At 43.6% G+C, this 13603-nt stretch overlaps 1 long non-coding RNA gene across 1 annotated transcript; it reads left to right on the top strand.

The window, feature by feature from the left end:
• Window positions 1-2936: 2936 nt before the first annotated feature.
• On the top strand, window positions 2937-8321 carry LOC306926011. The gene is made up of 4 exons (XR_013790337.1): window positions 2937-3406; window positions 6243-6383; window positions 6528-6605; window positions 7189-8321. It is a non-coding gene; the product is annotated as an uncharacterized lncRNA (long non-coding RNA).
• Window positions 8322-13603: the final 5282 nt, after the last annotated feature.

Genomic DNA, 13603 nt, shown 5'->3' with positions numbered 1-13603 from the left:
ACTGCAGCTGGGTGCTATTGCAAACTTTTCCAAACGGAGCACGTAATTATGATTAAGCACAGCTGGTACTACCACCCGGCATTTAAGCGCACACCAGCAAGTGCGTGGCGTGCACGCGCATAATGTTGCGCATGCGCATGCGCATGCGTGCGTGCGTGTGCTCTTGTGCACGTGCAAGCGGAAAAAAAGCACTTCCGGTTCCTCACGGATCACCGCCCTCACGGAGCACGGCCCGCTCACGGAGCACGGCCCGCTCACGGAGCACGTCTCGTCTGTGAGGCTGCAGCTGGGTGCCTCTCGGCAGAAACGTGGTTACAAAAAGGATTTAATTAGGACTTCATTCGTTAAAACATTTCACTGACCATAATAAATGCATTCACTGAGGGATAAAATATACCGTCATTATAATTAGGGATGTCCCGATACCCTTTTTCCGTTTCCGATCCGATTCCGATCCAAGAATGTATGTGTTAGCCGATACCGATACCGATACCAGTGCTTTTTTTTTAAAAGTGTAAAGTACATGTACTCATGTTGGTTGCGTTATCACGTAGAATAACGTGAAGTTTAGCCCTGGTGATGTTCCACTTTACATGCAAGCACACACACACACACACACACACACACACACACACACACACACACACTATGCATATTATATATATGCTTATTATATTTTAATAATCTTCTCTTTATTTTAACCAACCAAGGCATCCCTTTGCACTACATTTTACTAGGGCCTTATACAGTACCTTTCTGGCTGGAAACAAGTTCTTGAGCTTAGCCCATATACCCTGGGTAAATATAGTAATCATTTCATTTCATCATTTCATTTAATTTCATTTCTAAAAGACAGAGGGAACTGTTAATTGTGTACCGTCACTTTAAATGCGTAATGTATACATCATCGTACGTTGGTGTCACGCACCAAAAATAGCCAGTCTACAAGCTCACACCGCGTCTGGTTGCACTGCGTTGTGAGCTTGTAGCTCTGCCTTTTCAGCAACGATAGATTGAGAAGTTGCATGCACTGATGCACATTGGAATACGTCACGTATTATGTGAGACTATTCAATCGATCTGCGGGAGATATTATAACTACGCTTCCTCCCCGCAAATATATATCCTATGCGGGGAGGAAGCGTCAGTGAATCCTCGCTATGAGTCTGGCCGCGCCAGGCTAGCAGCTGACGGCTCCCGTGTTGTTTCGACTCGTTGCAGACATGATGCAAAGGTATCGCATTTGGGTTTAATACAATGCCTTATTGACAGATGCATTAAAATGTAACCAAACTTTTCCACCCGTTCCACCCACGGCGCTAGCCCTGGTCCAGTGCTTACAGCGAGTAGAGCGAGAGACTCGCTCTACTCGCTGTAAGCACTGGACCAGGGCTACCACGGCGCAAGTTACCATGAGCGTCAGACCACCGTGGCCCAGTCAGTTTAGAGTTTATTTGTCCAGTCTAACTTCGAAGAGAGGGGGAGAAAGAAAAACAACAAAAGATAGTCTACTTGGCAGCCCTTGTGCATGCAAATTTATGTTAGTCGCAAACTACAGCAAGCCGCCTTTGTTTTAAATTGTCCCCCATTCGCACGTCGGCAAAGCCGTTCACACCTACGGCTGGAGATGCGCGTTTTCAATACCGGCGGCCCCGTCTCACCGCGCTGCGCGCATTACGTGATTAAATAAAATGTGGTATCGGATTGGTGCGGGGCGTACTTGCCGATTCCGATATGACCAAATAAGGGTATATCGGAGGGCATTCCGATACAAGTATCGGTATCGGGACATGCCTAATTATAATATGGAGGAATAAAATACAATAATATACACAGGCCAATACTTCAGGGGAACAGTAAACAATGTATCACTTCCCATGAACCAACAGGTATTATTCAAGGGAAATCAGTAGGATGGGCAGCATGGTGTCAACAAAGAAATACCAAATCAGAAATAACCAGTAGTCTAGTCCCAGGTTCAGGCGACCACAAGACCCATCTTAATTACGACGTGGGCAGACAATGCGTTTAGTAGTAACCAGTTGCTCTCCCACTGAGTGGAGGAGTGTGGACAGATCACTTGGATGGTTTCCGTATATAAACTCCCAGCAAAACAGCAGGTGTGGTGCTGGCCCGCATTAATGAGGGACGAGTGCGCGGTTGTAGTGCCTCACGCAGCGGAAGCCAGGTAGGGAAGCCACTGGTTGGCGTGGTGAAGCTTCACCGCACACCGACCTGCCAAAGGAGTGAGTGAGTCAATTGTAGCCCCGAGGCTGCCCCAAGGTGCTCACTAACATGCTGTCGCCCGACGGGAAAGTTTTGTTTAGCCGTCGATTCTGTGGACACACCAGCTCCCGAAGCGTGGTGTGGCAGCCACAAACAGCAGACGGAGAGACAACACAGCTCATGCAAAGCAGAAGACACACTGCCTTATAACGCTACCAATCAGCCCACTAATAAGTGGGCGGAGAATGGCTGTGACTCTGATCCATCCACCAACAAGGGTGGGAGATGGGCCGTGTCATTGCACGTCCATCCTGCCACAGTAGCTCTGCTAACAAATGTGTGTTCCAATACTTAATACTATAATTGTCCTAGACTTGATGGGGGCTGATTTTGACATTTGCAAAGCCTATAATGCTCTCAATGCTCATCCACATGACGTTGTCAGCCTGGGAGAGGGGAGGGTGGAGGTCGGGGAGAAGCAAACCACGCCTACTATATTTAGGAGACCATTTGTAGGCTTTGTGTACCATTTCGCCTATAGTGGCTCCAATGAAGTTGGCCCATCTTCATAAATAGACCATCTTTGGCTATACTAGTTTAATAATCGACTCATTCAGTGACAGTTACACATCAGCTCCACCAGGGGGCGCAATGCATTAAAGCCACAGTGCCTGGGTCCATTATTGCGCATGCGTCAAATAAACACATTGATCCGGAACTTCCGTGTCGTTTTTTTCCCACAACAAAGAAACGTTAGTTTTTTCCTGGTGGTGTGAACACAGCGTGGTGAAAACTGTCTCCTAAAGGAGGTCAAAACTTGTCAAATGGAGTCTGTACGGCTGAAGATAAATGAACACATGACGTCGGTGGGAGAGGACATATTGTTTGTTTTAGAAAAACAACAAAGTGTTGATGTTTGTCGTGTGGAACTTGATGATACCACCGCTGAAATGCCCTTGAACAAGGCATCAACCACTACGATGAAATGTGTTATATGAGCAGGGCCTGGCTGGAAACAAGTTCTTGAGCTTAGCCCAGATACCCTGGGTAAATATAGATTTCATTTCATTTCATGTCAGAGTGTTTGTGTTGGAGCGCCTCGGTATGGTCGCAGAGGTCATCTGCAGCCTCTTTCAGAGAGAGATGGAGACTCTACACAACATCAAACTACACACTGCAGGTATGTGTTACACACACACACACACACACACAACATCAAACTACACACTAGGGCTGTGCGATATGAGTATGACATCATCGTATAGGCCTAGACGATAGAAAATGTCTATTGTTTATATCGTCGTGTCGCAAAACAAGTGTTACGTCAGTATTTTACGTCACAGCGCCCAGCCAGCTGCTATTCTATGCTGTTATATAATACATGAAGGGAGATGATAGCTGACGGGGTAACACTAAAGTAACTGGCCCTTCACTTTTATAAATGTAGGTTGACTAAAGAGCTTGTCTGTTGTGCAAACACTTATACCTCTTTCCCCCTTTGTTTTATTGTTCCAAATAAATTATTCTAGCTTCCAACAACACCAACACAAGATGCTAACTGAAGTTGTGATCATCATGTTAAAACAAAGAAAAACATCCATTTGACAAATGCAGAGTTGACGAGCGTTAACATTTTGAATCCCTATATAGAGGTATTTGTTTTTTCCTTAGACAATTTGATGCACGATTATATATATAGATATTATTTTGTATTATTTTTGTAATTGCTGTAGGCCTGTCTGTGCATGGGCAGGGCATCAGTATCATATCAATATCATTGGACTGGATGTCGTGATTTTGCATATTGTAATCGGCATAAGTTTTTGATATTGGCATGTAAGTACACACAATTAAGTGCAAGTACTCGGCCTGAAAAAATAAAAATAAAATAAATGCTATGAAAAAATATGCTATATCGTGAGTATATCGTTATCGTGATATAAACATTTCTATATCGTGATATGAGATTTTGTCATATCGCCCAGGCCTAACACACTGCAGGTACAGTATGTGTTACACACATCCAAACTACACACTGCATGTATGTGTGTCAGACACAAACATCAAACTACACACTGCAGGTGTGTCTGTTACATACACAACATCAAACTACACACTAGGGCTGTGCGATATGACATCATCTCGTATAGGCCTAGATGATAGAAAATATCTATTGTTTATATCGTCGTGTCGCAAAACATTGATTGATTGATTGATTGAAATATGTATTAACAGTTTGCAGAATTACAGTACATTTCGAGCACAAACTCAATACAAAGGCTGTTAACTGTGAGTGGACGACCCAATTAAGCATTACACTTGTTTACAACAGGGTCCACCATGTTCAATTCATCAAAACATTTAGAGACGTACAACAAATGTTACGGCAGTATTTTACGTCACAGTGCTCAGCCAGCTGCTATTCTATGCTGTTATTTCATACATAAAGGGAGATGATAGCTGACGAGATTCAGAGCGGGGTAACACTAAAGTAACTGCTTCACTGTTATAAATGTAGGGTTCATGTTGGGTCAAAATAGGCTACTGCGTGAGCCACACAGTTGAATAAAGAGCTTGTCCGTTGTGCAAACACTTCTGATCACTCAAATTATCACTCAAACAAGATGCTAACTGAAGTTGTGATCATCATGTTAAAAAAAAGAAAAACATCCACTTGACAAATGCACAGAGTTGACGAGCGTTAACATTTTGAATCCCTATATAGAGGTATTTGATTTTTCAATTTGATGCAAGATTATATATTATTACTATTTTTGTAATTGCTGTAGGCCTGTGCATGGGCAGGGCATCAGTATTATATCAATATCATTAGACTGGATGTCGTGATTTTGCATAATGTAATCGGCATACGTTTTTGATATTGTCATGTAAGTACACACAATTAAAACTACACACTTGAGCTAGCCTTAAGTTAAGACTCTCATAGATGTATTTGATCAAATTTGACATTTTCATATCTACGAGCTTCTTGGTGCTCTTTCCCCTGTGGACACTGCAGGGACACCAGCTGAGCCTGTAAAATTCCAAAAATGTACAAATGCAAAATATAAGTGCTTACCCTGTTGCCCCAAATGTTATAGAGGCCTACGGGTGCTTGTATAATATATTCGTCTGTAGTTTTCAAGAGACATCTTTTTTAATCCTGTCTGTGGGCGAAAAGCATTTTTCACCCTTAATTACTTCCTGTTTACATTGAGCGTAATTCCGGCTTTCACTGCATATGCCCCGCTCACTACCGCCTTTGGGTACTTCGACAGAATCGGCCACAGACGGGATTAAAACACCTCTTTATTGAAAACTACTCCCCCGCCTAAACCCATAGGTGACTTAAATCCGATTTACAAGCTCACAACGTGTCAGGATGCAACACATTTTTTAGCTTGTAGATCGGCTATTTTTTGTTACTTTTCACAATTTCTTGGACATTTTTCAATTTATTTAGGGGTTGCCACTAAGGTCTCAGAGGTCCCGTCGGGCAAGTACGTCTTATATTCTACTTGCAAAAGGTCATGCCCACTTGCCCGGAAAGTAAATTGTCCATTATAAAATGATGGGGCTGTGCGATAAAAAATGTCATACCTTGTTATGCTGAATACGAATATGATTATGGGTTCACAATTATTTTATATTTGTAAGTGTAGCCACAATGAAAAAAAGCACATAATAGGTAAACAGTGCTCTTATGTGACATTTCACAGAGCAGAAGACAGAGTGCTGTGGCTACGTTCAGGTGTTTAGGCAGATATCTTGTGTTGTGCTTATAGACGGTTGCGTCCCCTCCCAAAGGAGCACTTGCCCGGTCGGGCAACCTGAAAGCAAATGTTTCCCCTGGTGTTTATATCAGGATGGGGGACAACGATATTAGCACTTACCTAGTGACTGCACCTTTCAACTGAACAGAGCATGGTAGACGTCTATAGTTTGATTTGATTACATGATGGTATAATGTAAGGTTGCTGAGAGCCAACAGTTCTTTCTACTGGTGATTTCCACAGAGCACCACAGGGAGAGGTCTGCTGTATCTAGAGAGATGACCTCCAAAACATCAACGTTGTCAGAGGAACAGCGAGAGACGGACCAGGGACGTGGACTGCTTTATGCAGCGATGCAACCTGTAGTGAAGCTGTACAAGATAGGTATGTACCGTTTTATTTAAATACGATAATTCTCGCCCCAGAACACGCTCACCCATGGTCAAATCCTGCAAACTCTGAATGGTCGGCACCAGGTATTCCTAAACGTAACCTCATTAAAGTCCTTATTCAATACCTTTATTGCAGGCCAGAGTGCAGAGTCCAGCCTGAAGGTGAAGAGGTTTTGGAGTGTTAAACAGGAATCTGAAAACCACCTGGACATCAGTACGTTTTATGCTCTCTCTCTCTCTCTCTCTCTCTCTCAGGCTTTTTTGGCATGATAAAATATGTTCTACATTGCCAAAGCAATAAGCATACATACAACAAAACAAATGTCAACATTGCGCACAGAGAGACAACAACAAACATCCCAATCTCTCTCTCCCCATTTCCTGTCAGCTTACTGTATACATTTCTTACTGCTTTTTATTCTTGGTACCTACTGGGTGCTACTACTAACACATTATGATTACTTTTTGTACTGCTTTGGAGTGATGCCAACAGATCAATTTAGTTGTACATGTGTGTAAACAGTGTTCAATGACAAAATAAAATCCATCCATCCATCCATCCATGTACTCTATCTAATAAAGGCAGAAAAAGACCCAAAAATACAGTATATAAATATATTTAACTAAATAATATATTTTGCGGTAAATGGTGTTTTTTTTATGAATGAGAATAGATTTATGGTTTGGAAATGGACAATGTATTTACAGCTGAAGTTCATCCAACTACCACTGCGTGAAATAATGTTCAAAGTTCAAACATGTAATGCTTTGCTCTCATTGTACCCTTTCCCCAATAGACTTCCTGCACCTGCCTGTGTGTAAAGAGGAAAGTGTAAATGAGGAGAGGAGTCCCAGTCTGGTCCAGCAGGAACCTCAACCTCCACACATAAAAGATGAACAAGAGGAGCTACTTCAAAGACCAGAAGAAGTGATGACGTTACTAGCAGTGAAAAGTGAAGATGATGATGAAAACAGAGAGACAGAGGCTGAAGCCAGCACCTCAACTCAACACATGAAAACAGAAGCTGATGTAGAGGACTGTGAAACATCACAACCAACCAGAGATGAGCAGCTCCTCTCTCCACACTGTTCTGAATCTGACGACACTGAAGACAGTGATGACTGGGAGGAGACCAGGGAAGGTCAGCTAAAATCACACACAGTTGTTCATACAGGGAAAAAGCTATTTAGTTGTGAAGTTTGTGGTAAAGGCTTTAGTTTCAGTGCTGGATTGAAATCACACATGAGGACTCATACAGGTGAAAAGCCATTTAGTTGTGAAGTTTGTGGTAAAGGCTTTAGTCACGGTGGTGATCTAAAAAAACACATGAGGACCCATACTGGGGAAAAGCCATTTAGTTGCAAAGTTTGTGGTAAAGGCTTTAGTGCGAGTGGCGTTCTGAAAATACACATGAGGACACATGCAGGGGAAAAGCCATTTAGTTGCAAAGTTTGTGGTAAAGGCTTTAGTCAAAAGGGTCATCTGAAATCACACATGAGGTCCCATACAGGGGAAAAGCCATTTAGTTGCAAAGTTTGTGGTAAAGGCTTTGGTCAAAAGGGTACTCTAAAATCACACATGCTGACCCATACAGGGGAAAAGCCATTTACTTGCAAAGTTTGTGGTAAAGTATTTAGTCAAAGTGGTAACCTAAATGCTCACAAGAGGACTCATACAGGGGCAAGGCCATTTAGTTGCAAAGTTTGTGGTAAAGGCTTTAGTGAAAGTGGTACTCTGAAATCACACATGAGGACCCATACAGGGGAAAAGCCATTTAGTTTAGTTGTTAAAACCACAAAAAGCAAACAGCCTAAAAAGAAACCGGACTAACCACCTATTGTGACCTATAAGTGTTGTTACACTGTATGTGTATGTCTGCCTGTCTGTCCTTGCCTAGCCAAACAGCCAACAAACAATAAACTGAATAAAGCAAGCACTGTCCATGGTCCTGATTTGCATTCTATACAATAGTCCTTATCTGCGACCACTGGGGGACAGCAGTTGCCAGTTAGCCTTATCTAGCCTACCCATTGATGATCATGCATGTTCCATATGCCTATATTAGCAGCACGTTATGCACAATATAAACCAATAATCACATGCATTGCACACACAGACAGCAGACAAACATCAAACACACAGCAAAACAAAACACTGCTGCTGTACTGCACACTGCTTATTGCACAGACAGCTAAGCTTAAAATTATTCTTACCTTTAGAAGTTCTTCTTTCGTGATTTCTTGTGTGAGAACTCCTTGACGATGTCATCAAAATCCATATCCCTCACCACGGAAAGACAGCGCTGACAGTCTTTCTTGAGTCATGGTGGTTCTGAGTTCATTTTTGATGCGTTTTAGTTTTGAAAATTACCTCTCTCCCTCGCAGTTTGACACAGGCAGTGTTAGGAAAAGCCTGAGGGCAATAAAAACATCAGGGAACGACGCCTGGAGTTTTATTGCGATTTTCAACATGTTAGCAGGACTTATCTTCCTCAGTGATGATATGAGCTCGAAACTGCATCAAGTCATCTGCGAAGTCACGGCTCAAGTAATTTGGATATGAGGAGGAGAGAGCGTCAGCCCGTTTGCGGAGTGCAGTGTCATCGCATTTCGTGTCAAATAGGACACCAAAGCTGTCATATACATCTCTGTAGGCATCCAGCCGTTTGGTCAGTCCTGAGAGCAAACTGTCAATAATCACATAGAATGTCTCAACTTGGAACTGTTTACTCCCAGTGAGAACAACTTCATGCTCAACGTCCTCATCCGCAAAAACTTTTATTTTCTTTGTGCGGTGAGTCTCCTGATAATATGTCTGCCTCACACCTGTGACAGCCTTGGCAGATGTCTCAAATATATTAAACTGCCCTCGTAATGACGCAACATAAGTGTGCAATGATTCCAGGAGCTCCACAGCAGTCTTAAGATCCATATCTCTCCTCTGTAGCTCTTTACTTGTCAGCTTGAATCGATGTAGCACAGTGTCCCACAATATCGTAAGCAGCGCATTCTCCAGCTTTTCCAGCTTGTCACGAAGAGCAGCGGCCTCGTCCCGTGTGTCCTTGCGCTCTTCGTTGTCAGATGCAATCTCTCGTAAGGCCTGAATTATCCCAGTATAGCCTTCGTGAAGAGCTCTTGTTGAGTCCGCCCTGGCAGACCATCTTGTATTGGAAAGGGATTTCAGCGTCAGTGGGATGGCATTGCTGGTGAACACTGTATTCCATCGGTGTGTGGAACTTGCACAAAATGCATATATTGATTGCAGTGTCTTGGAAAACTGGCCTGCTTCCCGACAACTGTTTTCAACGCAGTTTACACCCACTAGATTCAGAGAATGTGCAGCACACGGGATATAATGTATCAGCGGGTTAGCTTGCTTCAGATGGGCTTGACAACCGTTGTATTTGCCCGACATATTTGCTGCATTATCATAACTTTGGCCACGACAATTAGACAAATCCAGCCCCAACTCACTCTCCATCATCTTCACACAGTCAGCCAGACTTGAACCAGTGTGACTGTGAATGGGTTCAAAGCCAATAAATCGCTCCATTACCTCGCCCTCTCCATTCACAAAGCGGAACACAAAAGTCAGTTGGTCCACGTGAGACATGTCAGGTGTAGAGTCGATTATCACAGAGAAATATTTTGCTTGTTGTATTTCTTCGGCAATTTTCTTCTTTGTTTTGTCACCCATTAAGCCAATGAACTCTTCACAGATAGTAGATGACAGATATGAGGGATTACCACGCCCCTTCTGGGCATATTTCTCCACATGTTCCCTTAAAAAGGGATCAAATTGGGATAGCAGCTCTAAAATCCCGAGATAATTTCCATTGTGTGGAGATTGGAGCAACTCATCATCTCCACGGAAAGCATGCCCCCTCTCACAAAGAAACTTAATGACAGCAACTATACGCCTCAGGACATCTTTCCAGTACTGGCCTTCTGCCTCGATCTGTCTCACAAGGGAAGAATTTATTGTGCCCAGTTGTTTTGTGCGCCGTATGAGAGAAAACATGCATGTTCTATGCGCCTCACTTTCCTCGTGATCTTTTATTCTTTCAGGGTGTTTCCAATCACTATACCCAGTAGTAATTGCAGAATGCATTGACACTGACAGCACTTTACAGGGAAAGCAATACACTTCTCCTGTGGATGGTGAGTATACAATCCAATCGCGTGGTACAGTCTCGCCATTATGAAGGTGTCTGGTCAGTAGATCATTAGTGAGAGAACGTGTCTTTTTCGCTGACTCATCCCACCTTTGGGATGCTGGATATTTTGCGGCCCGGTTGTGAAAGGCCGAAGCCCCTTTCATAATAAGTTCCTCTCGGAGCTCATCTGTAATCGGTGGCCATAATGCAGGGTCTTCAGAAATGGAAATGGTGGGCGCCTCCTCGCCCTCGGCCTCCTCCTCTGCAGCCTCTGCTTGTTCTGCGGCTGCATGCAGGCCCTCCATGTCGCCGCCTTCAGTGCCTTGGTCTTCCTCTTCGTTGTTGTCGTCAATGTCACTAATAGCATTATTATTTTCATCATCTAGTTGAGCCGGGTAAGGGTTGTTGCTGCTTGTAGCTGCTGAAGCTACCAGATGATGATGATCATCCAGGCTGTGGCTGGTGCAAGTGGCAAGTGGCTGCTGCTGCTCCTCCACCACGTTGTTGTTGTTGTTGTCCTCTGTATTCCCAGTACCGTCTTCTTCACTTTGTTGAGCAGCTTTTTTGAAAAAGGAAGTTATCCGTGGTACATTTTTTATTACCGGGGCTTTTCTTACGTTCTTTTCTGCTTTTTTTGCTCTTTTGGCATGCCCACTTGTGGTACTTGGCTCTTGTTTACCGTCCATTTTATTATCCTGCTACCTGCTTTTCTTTGATTTTAGCACATTCACTACGGAACCAGAATCCCCTGCACCTGTCACCTGACAATTTACAATTTACAATTTAGGCATTTAGCAGACGCTCTTAATCCAGAGCGATTTACATTAAGCAAAAACAAAAAGCATGGCATACATCACATGTATAAAAAGTAGTTATCATGAATCATGCGTAAACTAAGAACGTAACAGTGGAGTATCTATGTAAACTATACATACTATACTATATAATATATTATACATGTGTACTATAAAGTGCTATGACTACATAAAGTGCAATTCTAGAGCTGTCTACATAACAAGCTATAAGTCTGTTTAAAATACTATCTAAGTCTACATAATGTGCTATCTAAGGGGCTAGGCTAGGGCAAGTGCTACGGGCCATGGTGGAGTCTGAAGAGGTGGGTTTTCAGACTACGGCGGAAGATTGGGAGTGAGGCTGCAGTTCTGACTGCAATGGGAAGTGCATTCCATAGTTTTGGAGCCAGAAGGGAGAAGAGTTTGGGACGTGTGGAGCGTTGTCCCGGCGTTTTTAGTGAAGGTACCTCCAGCTTCCCTGCGTTGGCTGATCTGAGTGAGCGGGAGGGTTTGTAGGGTACGATCATACTTGTGAGATATGGGGGGGCCATGCCTTTGGTTGCTTTGAATGCCAGCATCAGAGTTTTGTATTCTGTGCGGGCAGCGACCGGGAGCCAATGGAGCGAGCGGAGAAGGGGGGAGACGTGTGAGAATTTTGGCTGGTTGAAGACCAAGCGTGCTGCGGCATTTTGGATCAGTTGGAGGGGCTTAAGTGCACATGCCGGTAGGCCAGTAAGGAGGGAGTTGCAATAGTCAAGTTTTGACAAGACTGTTGTCTGGATTAGGAGCTGGGCTGACTCCTGGGTGAGGAACGGTCTAATTCGTCGTATGTTGTAGAGTGTAAACCTACAGGATCTAGTGACAGCTGTGATGTGTGTTTTGAACGAGAGCTGACTGTCCAGGACAACACCAAGGTTCCTGGCTGTCGGGACAGACTTTACCAGGGCGTTGTCTACGGAGATAGTTAGCTCCCGCATAGGGCAGGACTTAGCTGGGAAGAACAGAAGCTCAGTCTTGTCTGGGTTCAGCTTGAGGTGGTTGGAAGACATCCACTGTGAGATGTCAGCCAGGCATGCAGTGATGCGCTCTTCTACCTGGGTGGCAGAGGGGGGGAAGGATAGAAACAGTTGTGTGTCATCGGCATAGCAGTGATAGGATATATTGTGAGCAGAGATGATGGTGCCAAGGGATTTAGTGTACAGTGAGAAGAGGAGGGGACCAAGTACAGATCCCTGTGGGACCCCAGTTTGGAGGGTGCGGGGGGGTGATAGCAAACCTTTCCAAGAAACCTGGTAAGTCCGGTCAGAGAGGTAGGAGGAGAACCACTTCAGCGCCGTCCCGCCTATGCCTAGATCAGCTAGGGTGCCTAGGAGCAGCTGGTGGTTCACTGTGTCAAATGCCGCCGATAGGTCTAGGAGAATCCTGACCTAACCTCACCAGTCACACACAGCCTAGTATGGGCCCACCCACCTTGTAATTGAAGGCAATTGAACAGCCAATATAGACAGGCACTAGGCAGCCTCAGTGTGGCAGCGCATTGCGCAACAATGCTTTGCTTTCCAGCACTGACAGCAGCATGCATGATGCACCAACAATAAAAAACTCATTTCGACTGAATTTTTTTTACACATGTTTTTTATTCAAATTGGATAATAACAAATTGGATGACATTATTGTGGAGCAAAAAAATATATATATATATTTTTATTTTATTATTTTTTTGCCCACCGTGGAGGGCCCCTTGATGCCAAGGGCCCCTGGGCACGTGCCCAAAGTGCCCATATGGTAGATCCGGCCCTGGCAGAGTGGCTCACTAAAGTGAAGCAATATCGGTATTTCCTTGTAATGATAGAAGCAATATTATAAGTATGTATATTGCTATAAGTAAACATCACTTCCCTTTATACTGACTGTGTAAACATGACTCTGTAATAACAGAGAAAGGAACTGTCATTTGTAAATGTATACTTTACAATACTTCTGTTCTCACGTGCACTAAGGCGGAAGAAATAGCAAAATATCGTACAGACCACTCATAACTACTCTATTCACCCTCTACGCTTGATGTTAACATTGCTTCAACTTCACATCCATTTTGACATATACCCAATTTATTATTTATTTTTTTACATTTGAGGTATTGTTTTTGCATTTGCCTTGTCTGTGAACACTGAAATAAAATGTCTTTATTTCCGACTATAGCATTCAATTCCAATTCCCTGGGGCAGCAATGACGGTTGTCGTCATTCATCGTTTGAAAA

The sequence above is a fragment of the Electrona antarctica genome, assembly GCF_951216825.1.
Source record: "Electrona antarctica genome assembly, chromosome: 7".
NCBI classification, from domain to species: Eukaryota; Metazoa; Chordata; class Actinopteri; order Myctophiformes; family Myctophidae; genus Electrona; species Electrona antarctica.
Note: the sequence above shows the minus strand (reverse complement) of the source record. Positions and strands in the feature narration are given on the sequence as shown.